Raw genomic sequence first — 19981 nt, forward strand, 5'->3', positions numbered from 1 at the left:
ATTGCACCGAGCAAAAATCCAACACATGTGACAGATCCTCATAGTACATCCGTAGAATAGAAACATGAAATACTGTATGAACTCCTGATAAACTGGGTAGCAAAGTAAGTTTGTAAGCTACCTCACCAACTATTAAAATGCACTGGTTGAAGCTTTTATGAGCTATAATAGAATATTCTGTGCGCTATAATTGAGAAAATAAAACTGGGATTGGGCCTTTTCAAATGATTTGCAGTTTTAGGTTTCAAAAAGTAGAAATAAATTACTCTAAATAATCCATTAATATAGTTAAATTGCTTAAAAAGGAATGCGGACGATCTTTTTGGACTTTGTTGTGTTATGCTAAGTTTTATATAAGCTTACATGCATTAATCCCATCAAGTGATCCTTAGTAAGCTTAACTTCAAGATTAGGGTCATCAACTAGCTGCAATATGACATCAACCGTGTCCTCTGGAATGATTTCTCCTTTGCTTTAGCCTTGTGATCTTCAAGCACAGAGTTGTGAAATTCTACAAAACTCTTTCCCAATGCCTTCATTCTCTTTACGTACCCTTGTGAGTCGAAGCAACTCAGTAAAGGTACCCAATCCCCAAGATTGATCACCCCATTAAGTAAAAAAGATTCATCTAGCATCCACTGCAACTTTTCAAGTGATACTATTGAAGTATTTGATTTTGATTCATCATTATAGTACTTGACACTCATAACCATCCTACTCATAGTGCAAAGTGTGAATTGAGGGAAATGGTCTTTGAGAAAAACTGGCTTTCCTGAGAGAGAGTGAAGACAAGAAATCAAAATTCGTGTTTCCTCAACATGAATATACTTAAATGACTCAAGCCTTTTGCGATTAAATATTTTGGAGAGGTAGATTTTTCGAGCTTGGCGCCAGAATGCACCATAAGGTGCCCATGTCATGTCTGAGTAGTTATAGCTAATGTATTTACCTGCAGAGAGTGCAGGACGAGAAACATGTTAGGGATATAGTAGATATGACCTAGATCCAATATCATATTTGATTAATTGAACATATTTTTGTGAACGTCATTTGATATAAAATATATGACATTTGATATTCTTTTATTATTATTATTTATTGTTTGATTAATTTGATAAGGTCCTTGATTAAATTTTGAGATTTGTCATCGTGATAGAGATCATGATAATGAGAGCAAAGACTCTTACAATTTAATCTAAATTTGTTCTTGATCGTAGGATTATTAATTTGGACATTAGTAATCCGATTAGATCAATATTTATGTGATTGTCTTTATGGGATAAAGATTAGTTGATCTCATTAACCGAATCACATAGATAGATGATGCATATAGAGATATGATAATTGAACCGACTCATTGGATAATTTCTAATGGTTAGAATTACCATAAACTGTCAATAGGGTATTCTCTTGAAGAATGTGATGTAAGATTTTCCTTTGACTTGAGATCGTCATAGTAATTGACAAGTTATTTATTGTGTTTTGATACCAGACACTTATGGTCCTAGGGCGATAGTTGAAAGGATATTAGGTACGATTAAATACTTGTAGAATTAGAGATTGATCAAGATGGAATCTGTCAACTCTCGGTAATGAGTTTAAGCTCCATATTGTCATGAATTATAAATGACCAAACTAAGACCTTGACCAGGGCAATTGAATGAAGAAGAAAAGAGTTTCTTAGGTCATTCAATGGTCGATTATATTTGACATGAACACATAGTTGGTCGCCTAATAAGATTTGACAGTTGAACCATATCCTAGGGTGATCCAGAGCTATAAGGACAGAAGGAATTACTATATTATTCTTCTACTGGTTCTTGAGAGTAAATTGTATATTTCATGCTATCCGGTTGTTAAGGAGTGTTGCTAGACGACACCTTGATTAGTATATTGATGTGATCAATTTACTACCGGCTTAGTATTGAACCTATGGGGTCGCACACTAACGAGTGTTCTGATTTTTGCTAAAGGATTAATTACTTTAGTATTTGATAATTAAATTAAAGAATTTAATTAGTCAAATAAATAAATTATTAGTCCAAATGAAATATTATTATATCATTTGCTAGCACAGAGGATATAATTAATATTGTGAATAAATTGAAGTTTTCTATTTGGAATAGAAAATTAAATTATGTCTCTTGGTTAAGATATATATGTGATATATATAATTAGAATTTATTTTATATGTATATAAGACGTATATAAAATAATATTAATAAATGGCTTCTCAAGTAATTCCAATTTGGAATTGGATTGATTCACGTGCACTTTCATCCCATTTGGAATGGGATTAGTATGTTATAAATATGAAAGTAAGTGATTCCAATTTGGAGTTGGAACAGTCACGTGAAAGTACTATTCGGCAAAACCCAATTGAATGAGATTTAGTTTTCCATAAAAGAAAACTTATACTTGGTTTAGAATTGTGCAAGGAAAAGGTCTAAGCATGTAACCTTTCCTTATCATAGTGGAAAAGGTTTTTTCCAGAGGTTATAAATATTTTCCAATTGGCATGAAATTTACGGTGAAAAATCATAAGCCAGAATATTAAGAGAAAATTGTACAATATGTTATAAAATAATAAAAGAAGAAGAAGAGTATTGCAGAGCAAAGTAGAGAGAGGAAATTCTTATTGATATGTGATGATTTACATCGGAATGGAATCCTCTATTTATAGGGAGAGGTTGTCTTAGCCACGAAATAACAAACCCTAGAATCTCTCTAAATATGGACATTCACCATAAATAAAATTCTATTTATAACACTTCCCCTTGAATGTCTACTCGATAAGTAATGTGCCTCGTTAAAACCTTAACTAAAATAAAACCCAATGGGAAAAAAATTTCTAGAAAAGGAAAAAAAGAGTACACATCTCTAATAATACGCCTTTTGCTTGCCTCGTTAAAAACCTTTCAAGGAAAACCCAGTGGGACAAAACCTTGTAAGAGAAAAAGAGTGCAACGCGCATTAACTCCCCTGATGAGAGCATCAATTTACATCCTTGAGTCTTCACATTCCAATCTTGTGCACCATCTTCAAGAGATCGTTGGTAGAGATTTGATAAATAAATCAGATTTGAATGAATATTTTGCACCTTGAAATCATCATTCGTGATACATATATAATGTCTTCATAAATATCGTGGAATGGCTCTTCAATATCTCCATAGAGGTATTCTCGCTATCACATTATCATGCTTATAGTTATAGCAAGATACATTTGTGCACAAATTGCACTGAGGAAGTAGTACTTCAAGATCAAGAATTGTATATGCTTTAAGCAATTTAAATCCTTTGAGGATTGTCATATAAGTATAGTCAAATAAGCCATTTAAAGAGACTTTAGATGCATATCAAGTTTTCATGTCATGCTAGACATATAAGATATCGAAAACTGATTGCACATACCATTGACTTTATACTTTCAAGTGTTTGAACTGCAGGTCCAAATACTTGTCTTTCATATGAAACCAATTCTATTCGAATTGCGTCTCTTCTATTTGGCCAAAATTTTTGAGTCTATATTCGATAGACTTAAGATCCTCATCTATACTTAGCGCTATGATAGATGTCATCGACGAACATTTTATATCGATTCCAACATTTTTTCATAAATATAGTGATCTCTTCATTCATATATTCAGGTACCTGAATCTCTCATGAGATTTTATGAAGTGTTATGTCATGTGATCTTCTAGATCACTTGCCTCCTTTATTATGATCATTTTGATCATTTGCTCATCTTCTTTATCAAGAAGTTTATTTGAAACCGATTTGTCTATATGATTTAAGCGTACCATAGACTTTGTCCTTCTAGGACTTAATAAGAGCATTTGCAATGAGAATATAGTTACTTTCTTTGGGTCAGCAAATGCATCTAGCGTACTTTGTAATATATTGCAGATGAATTATCTTTTTATGAACTTCAAGTTCATATTATCGTATTCGATGATCTAGATATACAAATGATAATTCATTCCACATAACTTTTTCTCAACTGTTTATCATGTCTCCCCCTCATGTTAGAAAAACTAACTTGCTTTCTCAACTTTGAAAGCTCATCTTTGTGTATCATGGTGTTAATCAAAATATACACCGCACAGCAATAATATAAAGATGGAATTATTTGGTTCCTGACCCTGAACCACTGAGGGGAGAATGCAATATACTTTCGTATATAACCTATATCAAACTGATATAGATAACTTTGTTCTCATAAGCAATTGTTTAGCTATGAAGTGGAGGCACTCAATAAATCATTTTGCTAAACCAACTGTGATGTAAACCAACTTATCAAGATGAACTATCTTGAATAAAAAAAATCTGGAATATGCTTTAAATTAAATTATTGAGCAGTTACCTCGCCAACAACAGGTTGCAGGTTGATAATAATCGCACGTGTAACCATCTCATAGATGCATCTTGCGTGGTATACATGGCAGGTGAATGAGCCCATATTCACCTTTGATATTTCCAGCATTCACGGGATTCAATCCCAATTTTAGTTGGTATATTAATTAATGAGAACAATCAATATAAGAGAATTCATAAAGAACTTTCTAGTTCTTTAATATTTACCCATGTGAATTCTCTATTATTTTTACACATCATACTTAAATTGATATGGTTAAACCAATTATGCCAACTGAATAAATTATCAATATTGATAAACTTCAGGTTTACACCATGACATGTGCAATTATCAATAAACTCCAAGTTTATTATTGTCATGACCCAAATTGGAGGGCCACGACTAGCACCCGACCATACTTGCCGAGCACCAACGTACATTTTATCTAACCTTTTTTTATTATCTTTTAGGGTTGACGAGATCAATATAAATGGTATACATGGATCATGGACAACCAACAATAAAATATGATGGCATGAACATACATAGCAGGGGATGACCAGACAATCAAGAAACTACATATAAGGTACGAACTACCACGCTACCATGAAAGACTATACAACAAAAACCAGTCGACAAGGCATACCAAACTATACATGAGTCGACACTTGTCTATGAGCCTCTAAATGAACATAAGTGCTGCAACATAGCCGGAACAGGGCCCTGACATACCCATAATGTCTATAACAAAAATGCATACCAAGACCATGGCAAGTTCGGAGAAGGGATCTCTCCAATCACTGCTGAACTAGACAACCTATTGTGGTGGGGGAGCTACACCTGCTTGTCTATTAGGGCCTGCAGCACGACATGCAGTTTCCACAAACAAAAGGACGTCAGTACGAATAAAGTACTAAGTATGTAAGGCAGGGAACCATAAATACGAACAGTAATGTAAGCAGGGATAGAGAATATACCACCTTGAACATCTGAGTACCTCTAAGGGCTAATGACATGAAATGCATGATACATATGTATGTATACATAAACTTTTAAAACATACGCCTCTGTGGGCATCATCATCATCATATCGTACCCAGCCATAATAGGCTCGGTAAAAATGTACCCGGCCATCATAAGGCTCGGTAGAATCGTACCCGACCACGTGGAGCTCGATAAAACCTAACTGATCAGTGGTTGCAGAATAGGTGCCGTACCCGATCGACTATAGCGCGGCTCGGTAGAGTAAAATAGATACATATATATATAATGCATGCTCAACTCATGGAATCACATTCTCAACCTTTCGGAGTGATGTAAGGTCGGTAACCTTTATACACATTATTAGGACCAACTCTTCATTATGAACCTTATAAGAATCAGGAAGTACCCACAACATTGATAACATAAGAATAAGAGAAGCAACATTAACATCAATCGTTCCATAAGAGGGAAAGCAATGTAAGTACTGCTAGCTTCTAAGAGTAGAGTATCTTTGGAAGCTCGTTCATTACATTATGTACAATCGGAGTCGTGCAAAAGAAGAAAAGGGATAGCCTTACATACCTTGTATATACTGCCTCAATCACAAGCTATGCAATTGTCACAACTCCTTAGTCTACAATAAGAGAAACGATACTATCTTTATCATTTAAGCGTCATAACTATTATGTATCGACCACAACCTATTTTACGTTGAAACGGATAACACCTCTCCTATATATATGACTTCACACCATTGAAAACAATCAACAAACAGCCCAAACAACATCAATAATAAACATATTGAGCCTCCCAAAACAGTCCACGCACAACCTAATTACATCATACATACGACGGCCACCGTAGTCGTGTCAAACGACCCGGAAATGTTACGAATAACAATCATCCCACAACCCTACATATATATGGTGTTTATCCACACCCTTCCACCTCTAAAACTCCACAAAATAGTAGTAAAACATGCAGCCCAATAGCAACACAAAACAGTCCACAAAATAGTCCGCTACAAGTGAATAACTCGAACTCACGGCTTCCGATCACCGTCTCGTGAGTTCTTACATGTATAGAACGAATTACCATGAATTCAAAGCATAGAAAAATGTATGAAAGATGGAAGTAACTTACCTTACTTGTTGGATAACTCAGCCCTTCCCTTGGCTCTTCAAACTCTAGGTTTTACCTTCAAATAGAACTTGAAAGAGATGGAAAATCGATTGAGGTTTGTTTGGGATTTTTGGGAGGAGTTGCAGGGGTTAACTTTGGTTTTGAGGGTCTGAAATATGGATTAAATAACTGAGTTCATAACCCCTTAAAAGTCCTCTCTTGGCCGACTTAGGTCTTTTAATTTTGTCATATCATTTTGGCAAGTAGGTGATGCACCTACTTGTCATCTACCAATCTGCGCAGGCTTGCGAAAATATGAATATCTCTATACTCCAAGATTGTATTGACAAACAATTTATTGCGTTGGAAACTAGATTCATAGATCTTTAATTTTGTGGGTAGATCACTCCGTAATTCCTTGTAAATTAGGAGAAAAGCTTAGAAACATTTAACCTAATGTTTAAGTAAAATTATGAACCTAAGTCGCGACAACGTTTGTCGACTTTTGTTTCATAACTCGTTTGACTTCCAGACTTATGATACAGATATTATATGATTCAAATACCTTAATACATGACCTCTTGAGTGTATTATGAACCTCTAGGTTTACCTGAAAATACGAGTTACAACATCTTTGATTCGTTTAACTTCTAATACTTGTTAATCACCCTTATACACCCTTGTATCACTTAAGACCAATAGGATTAACTTCTTATCATCTCAAAGGTAATTCCTTCTTGGATTTATGTTAACTAATATATGGAATGAACTAACGCGTGTGGATATGGGTTGTAACACCCTTCCCTCTTTAGGAACATTCGTCCTCGAATGTAAGGGTTCATGGGGAGTTTAAATCATTGTGGATTCCGGTCAAGTTTCTCCCATAAATAGAGGACAAACTTGCAAGCGGTTAACTCAACTTATGGCCTTACAAGAGTATGCAAAGCATTATGGACATGTACATTATCTGCATATCGCCATTTTGTAGTAAGGAAGAGTATTCTCAAGTTATTGCTTACCTCATAGAGCTATTTCACCTTCCAATGTATCATGTGTTCCACCAGCATCCTTGTTATCTTCATTCTGGAATAGGTACGGGTATTTAGACTTCATCTTCTCTTCTACTTCCCATGTAATTTCTGCCATATTTTTGTTCCTCCACAATACTTTGATGGAAGCTACATCTTTTGTTCTCAGCTTGCGGACTTGTCGATCTAATATAGCCACTGGCACTTCTTCATATGATAGGTCCTCTGTAACCTGTACATCTTTGATATGGACGAGTCGAGAAGGGTCTCCAATACATTTCCTCAACATAGATACATGGAATACCGGGTGGACAAATTCCAATTCGGATGGCAATTCTAACTCATAAGCAACCTGTCCAATCCGTCGAAGAATTTTATACGGCCCGATATACCTTGGACTACGCTTACCTTTCTTCCCAAAACGCATAATACCCTTCATTGGTGAGATCCTCAGGAAAACCCAATCACCAACCTCAAACTCCAGATCACGACGTCGGACATCGGAATAAGATTTTTGCCTGCTTTGTGCCGTCCTCAATCGCTCCTGTATCACTTTCACCTTCTCAATAGCTTGGTGAATCAAATCTGGCCCATATAATTCTGTTTCATCGACTTCGAACCATCCAACTGGTGATTTACATCTTCTCCCATATAGTTCCTCATATGGGGCCATTTTAATACTGGAATGGTAGCTATTATTGTAGGCGAATTCTATGAGTGGGAGATGGTCATCCCAATTTCCCCATAAAATCTAGAACACATGCTCGTAGCATATCTTCCACTGTCTGAATGGTACGTTCAGCCTGTCCGTCAATTTGTGAATGAAATGCAGTGCTGATATTCACTTGTGTGCCTAAACCCTTCTGAAAAGACCTCCAAAAGTTAGCTGTAAATTGAGCTCCTCGGTCTGATATAATAGATACCGGCACACCATGAAGCCTAACAATCTCCTTGATATACAACTTCGCATAATCTTCAGCCGTGTAAGTTGTCTTAACTGGCAGAAAATGGGCACATTTTGTAAGTCGATCAATTATCACCCAGATGGAGTCAAACTTATGATAAGAGCAAGGTAATCCAATAATGAAGTCCATATTAATCACCTCCCATTTCCAGGTTGGAATCTCTATATTCTGAAGCAATCCACCGGGTTTCTAATGTTCTATCTTTACTTGTTGACAATTGGGACACTGGGCTACAAATTCTGCAATAGACTTCTTCATGTTATCCACCAATACTGCTCCTTGACATCATGATACATCTTTGTCGAGCCGGGATAGATGGAATATCGGGATTGATGAATCTCATTCATAATCTTCTCTCGCAACCCTGCCACATTAGGCACACATAATCGGCCCTGGTATCTCAGTGCCCCATCTCTTCCGATCTCAAAAGCCATACTTTTACACTGTTGAATGCTCTCTCTTAATCGTATTAAGATAGGATCTTCATATTGCCATGCTTTTACCTCGGCTACCAAAGATGATTCTGATGTATTCTGTATAGTAACACCTCCGTCATCAGAGTCTAACAATCTGATTCTCATATTGGCTAGCTGATGAAGCTCTTTAGTCAACCCCCATCTACCTGCCTCAATATGTACTAAGCTTCCCATTGATTTACGGCTGAGAGCGTCTGCCACAACATTGGCTTTACCGGGATGATACAATATCTCGACGTCATAGTCTTTCAGTAATTCAAGCCACCTACGCTGCCTCAAATTCAACTCCTTCTGCCTGAAGATGTATTGTAAACTCTTGTGATCTGTGTAGATGTCAACATGGACGCCGTATAAGTAGTGTCGCCATATCTTCAAAGCATATATTACTGCAGCCAATTTCAAATCATGGTTTGGATAATTCTTTTCATGCTTCTTCAATTGTCTTGATGCATAAGCAATCACCTTCCCACGCTGCATCAATACGCACCCCAAACCTATACCTGAGGCATCACAATATACCACATAACCTTCTGTTCCTTCAGGGAGAGTGAGCACTGGTGCGGATGTCAATCGATTCTTCAGCTCCTGAAAACTACGTTCACAAGTGTCAGACTACTAGAACTTGGTAGCTTTTAGTGTTAACTTAGTCAATGGTGATGATATAGAGGAAAACCCTTCTACAAACTGCCTATAATATCCTGCTAGCCCTAGGAAGCTGCGGACTTCTGATGGTGTTGTAGGTCTCGGCCAATTCTTTACTGCATCGATCTTCTGAGTGTCAACACTAATACCCTCGTCAGATATCACATGGCCAAGGAACGCTACTGAGTTCAGCCAAAATTCACATTTGGAGAGCTTAGCATATAACTTACGATCCTGAAGCGTCTGTAATACTATCCGCAAGTGGCCCGCATGTTCTGCCTCCGAAAGAGAATATACTAGAATGTCATCAATTAATACAATCACGAACACATCAAGATAGGGCCTAAATATAGTATTCATGAGATCCATAAAAGCTGCTGGGGCATTTGTTAGCCCGAACGACATCACCAAGAACTCAAAGTGCCTGTATCTTGTCCGAAAGGCCGTCTTTGGAATATCCTTCTCCTTAACCCTCACCTGATGATACCCTAAACGTAAGTCAATCTTGGAGAAATACTTGGCACCCTGGAGTTGGTCAAACAGGTCATCAATTCTTGGAAGTGGATACTTGTTCTTTATAGTAAACTTATTCAACTGTCGATAGTCGATACACATGCGTAACGACCCGTCTTTCTTCCGTACGAATAGGACTGGTGCACCCCAAGGTGAAGTGCTAGGTCTAATGAAGCCCTTATCCAGCAAGTCCTTCAACTGCACCTTCAACTCTCGTAACTCTGCCGGGGCCATTCTGTATGGAGGGATAGAGATTGGTTGAGTGTCAGGCAACACATCAATGCTAAACTCAATCTCCCTTTTAGGAGGAAGGCCTGGGAGTTCATCTGGGAAAACATCTGGGAATTCGTTGACCACAGGGATTGATTGTAAAGTAGGCGGTTTCGCCTCCGCATCCCTAACGCGAACGGAATGATAAATGTAACCTTTTGAGATCATTTTCCTTGCCTTAAGATAGGAAATAAACCTACCTTTTGGTGTAGCAATATTCCCTTTCCATTCAATGATGGGTTCACCAGGAAATTGAAACCTAACCATCTTCGTACGACAGTCAACATTTGCATAGCATGAGGCCAACCAGTCCATTCCCATTATCACATCAAAATCAACCATTTCTAACTCAAATAAATTTGCCGAGGTTTGACGACTACAAATCATCACAATGCAACCTCTATATACCCTTCTAGCAATCACAGAATCTCCTATCGGAGTAGATACCGCGAGGGGTTTACTTATCAATTCAGGTTCAATGCCAAACTTATTAGCCACAAAGGGTGTAACATATGATAATGTAGATCCCGGATCAATCAACGCATATACATCATAAGAAAACACAGATAATATACCTGTAACAACATCTGGAGACGACTCGAGATCCTGTCGACCTACTAGAGCATAGGTTTGATTTTGACCACCACTCAAACTCAGCATTGCACCTCTACCTCTACCACGACTTGTCGACTGCTGAAAACCCCGTGCTGGAGGTCGAACTGATGAGGAAGAAGCAGACACAGATCCAGTCGGCTGAGCCATACCATCACCTCCCCTATTAGGACAATCCCGCATCATATGGCCAGGCTGTCCGCAAGAATAACATGCATCAGAACCTCGACGGCACAGTCCAAAGTGGGCCTTGCCGCACTGATCACAGCGTGGTATTGTGGGTCTCATCTAACTAGTATCCCTGTGATATTGCGAGCCTGATGCCTGCTAACTCTGACCTGGACCAGAATGGGTAAATCGATCATATCGAGGCCTTTGAAACTGTGGAGGAGCACTAGCTACAGGTGGCGCCGAACTCCTCGAAGACTGGGGCCTGACGCTGCCTCTGAAGTCATTAGAATACCTTGCAAATCTCGCCCTCTTATGTTGGCCCCTATCCTGCTCCCTATCTGCCCTCTGCTGGCGCTTACGATCCTCTAGGGTCTGGGCATAAGCCTGAATACGGGAAATATCCATGCCCTCCACCAAGGAGGCTGTCGTGCACTCATTTATCAGATGTGGTCCCAATCCGTTCACGAACAAATGCACCCTATCACTCATCTCGGCCACCATATGGGGAGCATACCTTGCTAAAGAATCGAACTGCATACTGTACTCTCGCACACTCATATTACCTTGTCTAAGGTTCAAGAACTTATCAGCTCTAGCTCGTCGTAACTCAACTGGCAAGTAGTGACGAAGAAAGGCCTCCGAAAATTCCTTCCACACAGCTGGAGGAGTGTTCAGACCCTTGGATCTCTCCCAACTATCATGCCAGAGAACCGCTAAATCCCGTAGCCGATAAGAAGCCAACTCTACTGCCTCTATATCACTAACATGCATAACCCGCAGTGTACGATGAACCTGGTCAATAAAAGTCTGCGGGTCCTCCTTGGGGTCTGATCCGGTAAACATTGGAGGGTCTAAATTAATAAAATCACGAACTCTCATACTAACTGGTTTATCAGCAGCACCTGTATTCTGCCTCTGAGCCTGAACAGCTACCAAGCTAGTCAATAACTGCAAAGCACTCCGCATATCCTGGTCTGTACTGCCAGACGAAGGAACTGGAGGTGCTGGGTGCCTCCTAATATCCTCTGGAGGAGACGGGGTAGATGAGGTATGAGACGACATCTCACTTTGAGCCTTACTTTGGCCTACTCTGGCTTGGGGCACCTGACTGGTACCCTCTCCCGCAACTGTATCAAGCCGTCTACTAATTGTTTGCTTCCTAGTCGAAGACATCGCTAAAAGAAAACAAGGTGAATATTAGAGACGAACACTTATGACTCAACTCTACGCACGATCTAGATTCAGGAAGAAGGTAACAACCCTAGATGTCATGTAGCCTCCTGATTATAAATGTGGCGCGCTACACATCCATAATCAAGACTCTACTAGACATGGCTCATAGACAATCCCTAGGACAGACTTGCTCTGATACCAAGTTTGTCACGACCCAAACTGGAGGGCCATGACTAGCACCCGACCATACTTGCCGAGCACCAACGTACATTTTATCTAACCTTTTTTTATTATCTTTTAGGGTTGACGAGATCAATATAAATGGTAGACATGGATCATGGACAACCAACAATAAAATATGATGGCATGAACATACATAGCAGGGGATGACCAGACAATCAAGAAACTACATATAAGGTACGAGCTACCACGCTACCATGAAATACTATACAACAAAAACCAGCCGACAAGGCATACCAAACTATACATGAGTCGACACTTGTCTATGAGCCTCTAAATGAACATAAGTGCTGCAACATAGCCGAAACAGGGCCCCAACATACCCATAATGTCTATAACAAAAATGCATACCAAGACCACGGCAAGTCCGGAGAAGGGATCTCGCCAATCACTGCTGAACTGGACAACCTACTATGGTGGGGGAGCTGCACCTGCCTGTCTATTAGGGCCTGCAACACGATATGCAACGTCCACAAACAAACGGACGTCAGTACGAATAAAGTATTGAGTATGTAAGGCAGGGAACCATAAATACGAACAGTAATGTAAGTAGGGATAGAGAATATACAACCTGGAACATCTGAGTACCTCTGAGGGCTAATGACATGAAATGCATGATACATATGTATGTATACATAAAATTTTAAAACATACACCTCTGTGGGCATCATCATCATCATATCGTACCCAACTATAATAGGCTCGGTAAAAACATACCCGACCGTCATAAGACTCGGTAGAATCGTACCCGGCCACGTGGAGCTCCGTAAAACCCAACTGATCAGTGGTTGCACAATAGGTGCCATACCCGGCCGACTATAGCGCGGCTCGGTAGAGTAAAATAGATACATATATATATAATGCATACTCAACTCATGGAATCACATTCTCAACCTTTCGGAGTGATGTAAGGTCGGTAACCTCTATACACGTTATTAGGACCAACTCTTCATTACGAACCTTATAAGAATCAGGAAGTACCAACAATATTGATAACATAAGAATAAGGGAAGCAACATTAACATCAATCGTTCCATAAGAGGGAAAGCAATGTAAGTACTGCTAGCTTCTAAGAGTAGAGTATATTTGGAAGCTCGTTCATTACATTATGTACAATCGGAGTCTTGCAAAAGAAGAAAAGAGATAGCCTCACATACCTTGTATATACTGCCCCAATCACAAGCTATGCAATTGTCACAACTCCTTAGTCTACAATAAGAGAAACGATACTATCGTTATCATTTAAGTGTCATAACTATTATGTATCGACCACAACCTATTTTACGTTGAAACGGACAACACCTACCCTATATATATGACTTCACACCATTCAAAACAATCACCAAACAGCCCATACAACATCAATAATAAACATATTGAGCCTCCCAAAACAGTCCACGCACAACCTAATTACATTATACATACGACGGCCACCGTAGTCGTGTCAAATGACCCAGAAATGTTATGAATAACTATCAGCCCACAACCCTACATATATATGGTGTTTCTCCAAACCCTTCCACCTCTAAAACGCCACAAAATAGTAGTAAAACACGAAGCCCAATAGCAACACAAAACAGTCCACAAAACAGTCCGCTACAAGTGAATAACTCGAACTCACAGCTTCCGATCACCGTCCCGTGAGTTCTTACATGTATAGAACGAATTACCATGAATTCACAGCAGAGCAAAATGTATGAAAGATGGCAGTAACTTACCTTACTTGTTGGATAACTCAGCTCTTCCCTTGGTTCTTCAAACTCTAGGTTTTACCTTCAAATAGAACTTGAAAGAGAGGGAAAATCGATTAGGGTTTGTGTGGGATTTTTGGGGAGGAGTTGCAGGGGTTAACTTTGGTTTTGAGGGTCTAAAATATGGATGAAATAACTGAGTTCATAACCCCTTAAAAGTTCTCTCTTGGCCGACTTAGGTCTTTTAATTTTGTCGTATCATTTTGGCAAGTAGGTGATGCACCTACTTGTCATCTACCAATCTGCGCAGGCTTGCGAAAATATGAATATCTCTATACTCCGAGATTTTATTGACAAACGGTTTAATGCATTGAAAACTAGACTCATAGATCTTTAATTTGGTGGGTAGATCACCCCGTAATTCCTTGTAAATTAGGAGAAAAGCTTAGAAACATTTAACCTAATGTTTAAGTAAAATTATGAACCTAAGTTGCGACAACGTTTGTCGACTTTTGTTTCATAACTCGTTTGACTTCAAGACTTATGATACGGATATTATATGATTCAAATACCTTAATACATGACCTCTTGAGCGTATTAAGAACCTCTAGGTTTACCTGAAAATACGAGTTACAACATCCTTGATTCGTTTAACTTCTAATACTTGTTAATCACCCTTATACACCCTTGTATCACTTAAGACCAATATGATTAACTTCGTATCATCTCAAAGGTAATTCCTTCTTGGATTTATGTTAACTAATATATGGAATGAACTAACGCGTGTGGATATGGGTTGTAACAATTATGATATGGGTTTTTATATCAATAAACCCACAGTATGGTATTCTTTTATTTGTGTAGTACAAACTGGAGAATAAATCGGGTAATTTTTTACATACATATTACCCCGCTACAAGTTGTAGTAATAGAATATATTAAATCTTTCCTTTATTTATAGTCTCAATATAATCAACCGCTTTCGCGTATAATTTGGAAACTAAATAAGCTTCTTTGAGACTTACTACAACATAACACCTTATTGGTAATTAATTGTGTTTCTCCAAAATAGTATAATTGGCTCTTGCAGAGTTTCCAATTAATTTTGTAGTACCACATATTCATCAACATCCATATGGTGAATATCTCTTTTAAGAAGGAAGTTATACCATTATGGTTATGGTCAAAATTATATGCAAGATCTGTTTCTTGCATTACCGTTGTCTTTAAATAATCACATTGCCAAAGTATTTTGGTGTACAATAAATACGTGACCAATGACCATTTATGCCATAATAATGATATTATTTTCTTATTTCCTCCTAAACCTCCTTCTAGAGGTGAGTGTGGTATATACCACTAGCACATTCATATTCTTCCAAGAATGAATATGTATTCATAAATCACATGTTGTCATATTCACATCATGAATGGACCATAATCATCTATGTGTGCTTTACAAAATCTCATGTCAAATCGATGGCAAATATTACTTTCACATAGTGAAGGATTATTTTGAGAATCCTTATTTTTCTCATTACCACAATGATGACGATTATAATTTCGTCTATTGTCACTTCCACATCCATTGATACCTTCATAGTAATAATTTTGTCTTCTTTCAGACTTATCACATACTGCTATCACATTCTCTAAAGGGAATGAGAATGGAGCAAATTCAATGGGACGGGTTTTCAATTCTTTGCACACAATCATACATGAATTTGATCATGGCAAGGCATAGAAATTTTACCACTTTGGGTGGTTATAATTTCTGTCAAACTCCATTAGAGTTGCAATCAAAATTTATCGTCTTTGCTTGTATTTAAAATCAAATTATAGAACGTCAAGAATTTGAAAGAGAAAAGTAAAATACTTACCTTAAATTCAGAATTTAATCATGAAGGAAGTTCATAGAATAATTGACAATCATTATGCTCAATCCCAAAGCTTCTACTCAATTGGTTAGAGTCTCGTGCTGACAACGTGTTATAAAATAATAAAAGAAGAAGAAGAGTATTGCAGAGCAAAGTAGAGAGAGGAAATTCTTATTGATATGTGATGATTTACATCATAACAGAACCCTCTATTTATAGGGAGAGGTTGACTTAGCTACCAAGTAATAAACCCTAGAATCTCTTTAAATATGGACATTCATCAAAAATAGAATTCTATTTATAACATATTATAAAATAATAAAAGAAGAAGAAGAGTATTGCAGAGCAAAGTAAAGAGAGGAAATTCTTATTGATATGTGATGATTTACATCAGAATAGAACCCTCTATTTATAGGGAGAGGTTGTCTTAGCCATCAAGTAATAAACCCTAGAATCTCTCTAAATATGGACATTCACCATAAATAGAATTCTATTTATAACACAATAATAGTTCTTGTCGTGCGAATTTGGGTATTAATTCTTGAGAAGAAAAATTACTTTGTGAAAGTGAGAATACAATACAAAGCCAAGAGAGAAAATACAATTGTAAAAAAAGTGTTTCTTGTTCTTCTACCTTTGAGTTGAGATTTTTGAGAAAAATTTCAACACAATATTCTTCGTTCAATTTGTTCGCGGGTTTCGTTAATCAAAGAGTTGATAGCAAGGATCGGTCTCGGTGTGGATACACATAGAATCTTCGCACTATCGAAGAAAATTTGAAATGAGACTCTCTTCATCAGGTACGTCTTAAATCCGATCCTTGACATGTAAATAAATTTTAAACACAAAAAGATCTACCTAGGATTGTTATTGTCTTCCGCTGCATGTTACAAACACCTATACGCAATCCTTCAGTGGTATCAGAGCCGTGGTTTATTGTGTCTAAAATTTATTTACGAAATATTTTAAGATTATATTTGAAGAGTTCAAACCATAATACATGTGTCTTGTGCAATAGTCAGATTGTTTGAATGCATATGGATTGATATAATTTTATTGTGAATAGAATATATATACATATAAGTTAAACTATTGAGATAGTTCGTAACTTGAATTTGAAATTTATGTATTAGATACGACAGGAATCTACAATAGGTTACATGATTCTATTGTTATTTTTAGTTGTTATTAGTTCATGAGATGTTAATTAATAATAATATTCTGGCATGAATTATTTTATTTGATATATGTGGTATATAAGATAAACATGTTAGAAGAATGTTGAATTTCGTTTTTATGTCTGTGAGCACGTGATTTTTGCCCTATATATGAATTATTCCCAAAAATTCAAATAAAACAATTTCCTTGTTATTTTACAATTTTTGTTGAATTTTGTGTCATTTTCCGGTGAGTGTTGCATTTTATTTGTGCAGATAATTCATATGAAAAAAAAATACATTTGCATTTAATTTCCCATTTTAGTATTAATTTAGAATAAGATATGAAGAAAATGACAAAAATAGTTCACTGTAGCATTTTTATTATTTTAATTGTGAAATTGTCACAAAATAGTTTTAAAGTAATTTTAGGCATCAATTAGTTTAGTTTAATTTTTTTTATTTTTGCAATCTTTATAAATCAGAAAATTGGTAACAAAAATGAGGTGGAAAATAAGGAGGAATTAATTGGGAAAAATCAAAATAAAGAGAGAAAATAATTGAAGGAGGAAAATAAAAGAAATTACAAGGGAAAGGAGGGTCTTGGGCAAATAACCAGAACTGGGTTGTTCTTGGTCAAAACTGCTTGGCCCAATTCATTAGTCTCCATAGCCCAAAACAAATCCGGACTAGTTCGAGCCCAAAAATGCTAACCCGGTCCGCCCCTTCTCTTTAATTAAACGGCGTTGTTTCCCTTCCCCCATTTGATCTGAGTCGTCCGTTCATCATAATCCAACGGTCCACAATCATTTCCCTATCTCCTTATAACTGTCTGTAGCCAAGGCAAACCCTAGAGACAAACAGCCTCTTCCTCGTACCATCTCCAAAGCCTCGTCGGAATCCCCCCGCCGGCGAACACGACATACGTCGTTCACCCCCAAACTTACACCATAGATTCCCCATGAACTCCTCTTTCCAACCATGCCGTTGGTTTCCCTCGAATCACAACCAAGGCCGTCGAATATTGATTTTAAATTTTCCGGCCAGATCGTCACCTATGCCAAACAACCCCAAATTGACACCCTGTGACCGCCGAAACCTCCTCTACCAAATCCCCATACCCGTTTGTCTCGAATCTTCCTAGAGCGATTTGAATATTAATTTTAAGGTTTCCGACCAAAGACCTCAGGCAAAATCTCTACGATTTCAGACCTTAATAACCCTAACCATGGATTTTTTATGAAAACACATGGTTAGGGATATTACAGGTCAGAAATTTTGGAAGATTTGACGCAGCAACCTTTGGCCAGAGCCCTGTGTTATCGATGAGTTCTCTTGTCCTTTTTTTATTATTCGCATTCTTTAAAGTTAGTTTCCTGTAATTCGTGCATCATCGCAATGTTCTAGTTTTGTAGTTTTATTTTTCGATTAGTTTAGTTTGGGATTTCTGCCTGTTCTTGAATTTGCTTTGTTTGCCAGCACGTGATTTCTTTGGTTATAGCGATTCTGTTCATTTTCTTAAACTGATAGCAATAGTTTTAAATCTAGGGTTCTTTAGTTAATTCAGATTCAAGAGTTCTGTTTTGGTTTTAGCTGAATAATTCTCAGATTGTGTTAGCTCACCATAGTTAGTTAACCAGGGTTAATAATCTAGGGTAAAAAGGATGAATTTAGTTAGTAATTTTCAGAAACAAGAAGGGTAATATGGGTAATTCAACATAAGGAATCTGATAGTAACTGAAAATGGAACTCCCTAGGGCCTTCTAGATGGGGTTCTAAACGGAAATTCAAAAAATAGGTGGCAGCTACTTAGAGAACAAGCTAGGAAATAAGGGACTAAGTTTGAAGTAGAAAATTGAAGGGCTGCCCTTATCTTTGCCTATAAATGGGCATTTTCATGCCTGGGGAGGGGGATTCTTTTTTATTCTTCAGCCATAAAAATCACCCCTCACAAACATTCTCTTCATTTTAGATCTGAGAACTGAAATTCAAAACTTCAAAAACCAAAAACAAACAAAAACTTTAGAAAAAAAAAACTCACCGTTTCACTGGATGTTGTATGTTAATTTTGATGTTCTAGTTATTAATTCACATCTCCCTTGATCTCTCTTTAATTGCTGAAAGTCTAGAGGTGTTCTAGTTTGATTTTGAGCAGTTTTTGAGTTCAGTTCTTCTGTTTTGGGTGTTTTGTTGCTGCTGCTGGGTTTACCATTCTGTCCGGTCTTGGTTGAGTTCTATTCCAGTAAAAATACAGAAGCATTTCAGTCAGTTTCAAGTTAGTTTGCGTGCATTCGAGTATTTTCGGGGTTTGATTGTATTGTTTGAGTCTTCTACTGGGTTCTGGAGTTGTTTTGGAATCGAATTGTTATCTTTGCTGCTGTGTTGGTCAATTTTTGCTGGGTTGTGAAGCTGTCCTGAACTGCTACTGTTACATTGATTGTTGCTGACTTTCTCTTCTTCTCCATTGCATTTTGTATCTCCAGGTACATCTTCTGATTTCCTACAAACCATAAAAGAACTGATTTACCTCTGAGTCGAATTGAAATAGAAGCACCTGCCAGATCCGAGTTCATCTAAATGTTGTCGATAGTTGCTAGTTAATTAATTGCTTAGTACTTGTTTATTGCATTATTATAATGATTGTTTGGACTGTTAATGTGTAATGGACTGACTGGACTGGTGGGATAGCGATTATTCATTAGCC

At 37.4% G+C, this 19981-nt stretch overlaps 1 pseudogene; it reads right to left on the reverse strand.

Moving 5' to 3' along the window:
• Nucleotides 1–342: 342 nt before the first annotated feature.
• The window catches only part of LOC107804048 (flavonoid 3'-monooxygenase-like), a 46355-nt pseudogene continuing 26716 nt past the window's right edge, over nucleotides 343–19981 (reverse strand).

Source organism: Nicotiana tabacum, chromosome 6 (genome assembly GCF_000715075.1).
Source record: "Nicotiana tabacum cultivar K326 chromosome 6, ASM71507v2, whole genome shotgun sequence".
Taxonomy (NCBI): domain Eukaryota; kingdom Viridiplantae; phylum Streptophyta; class Magnoliopsida; order Solanales; family Solanaceae; genus Nicotiana; species Nicotiana tabacum.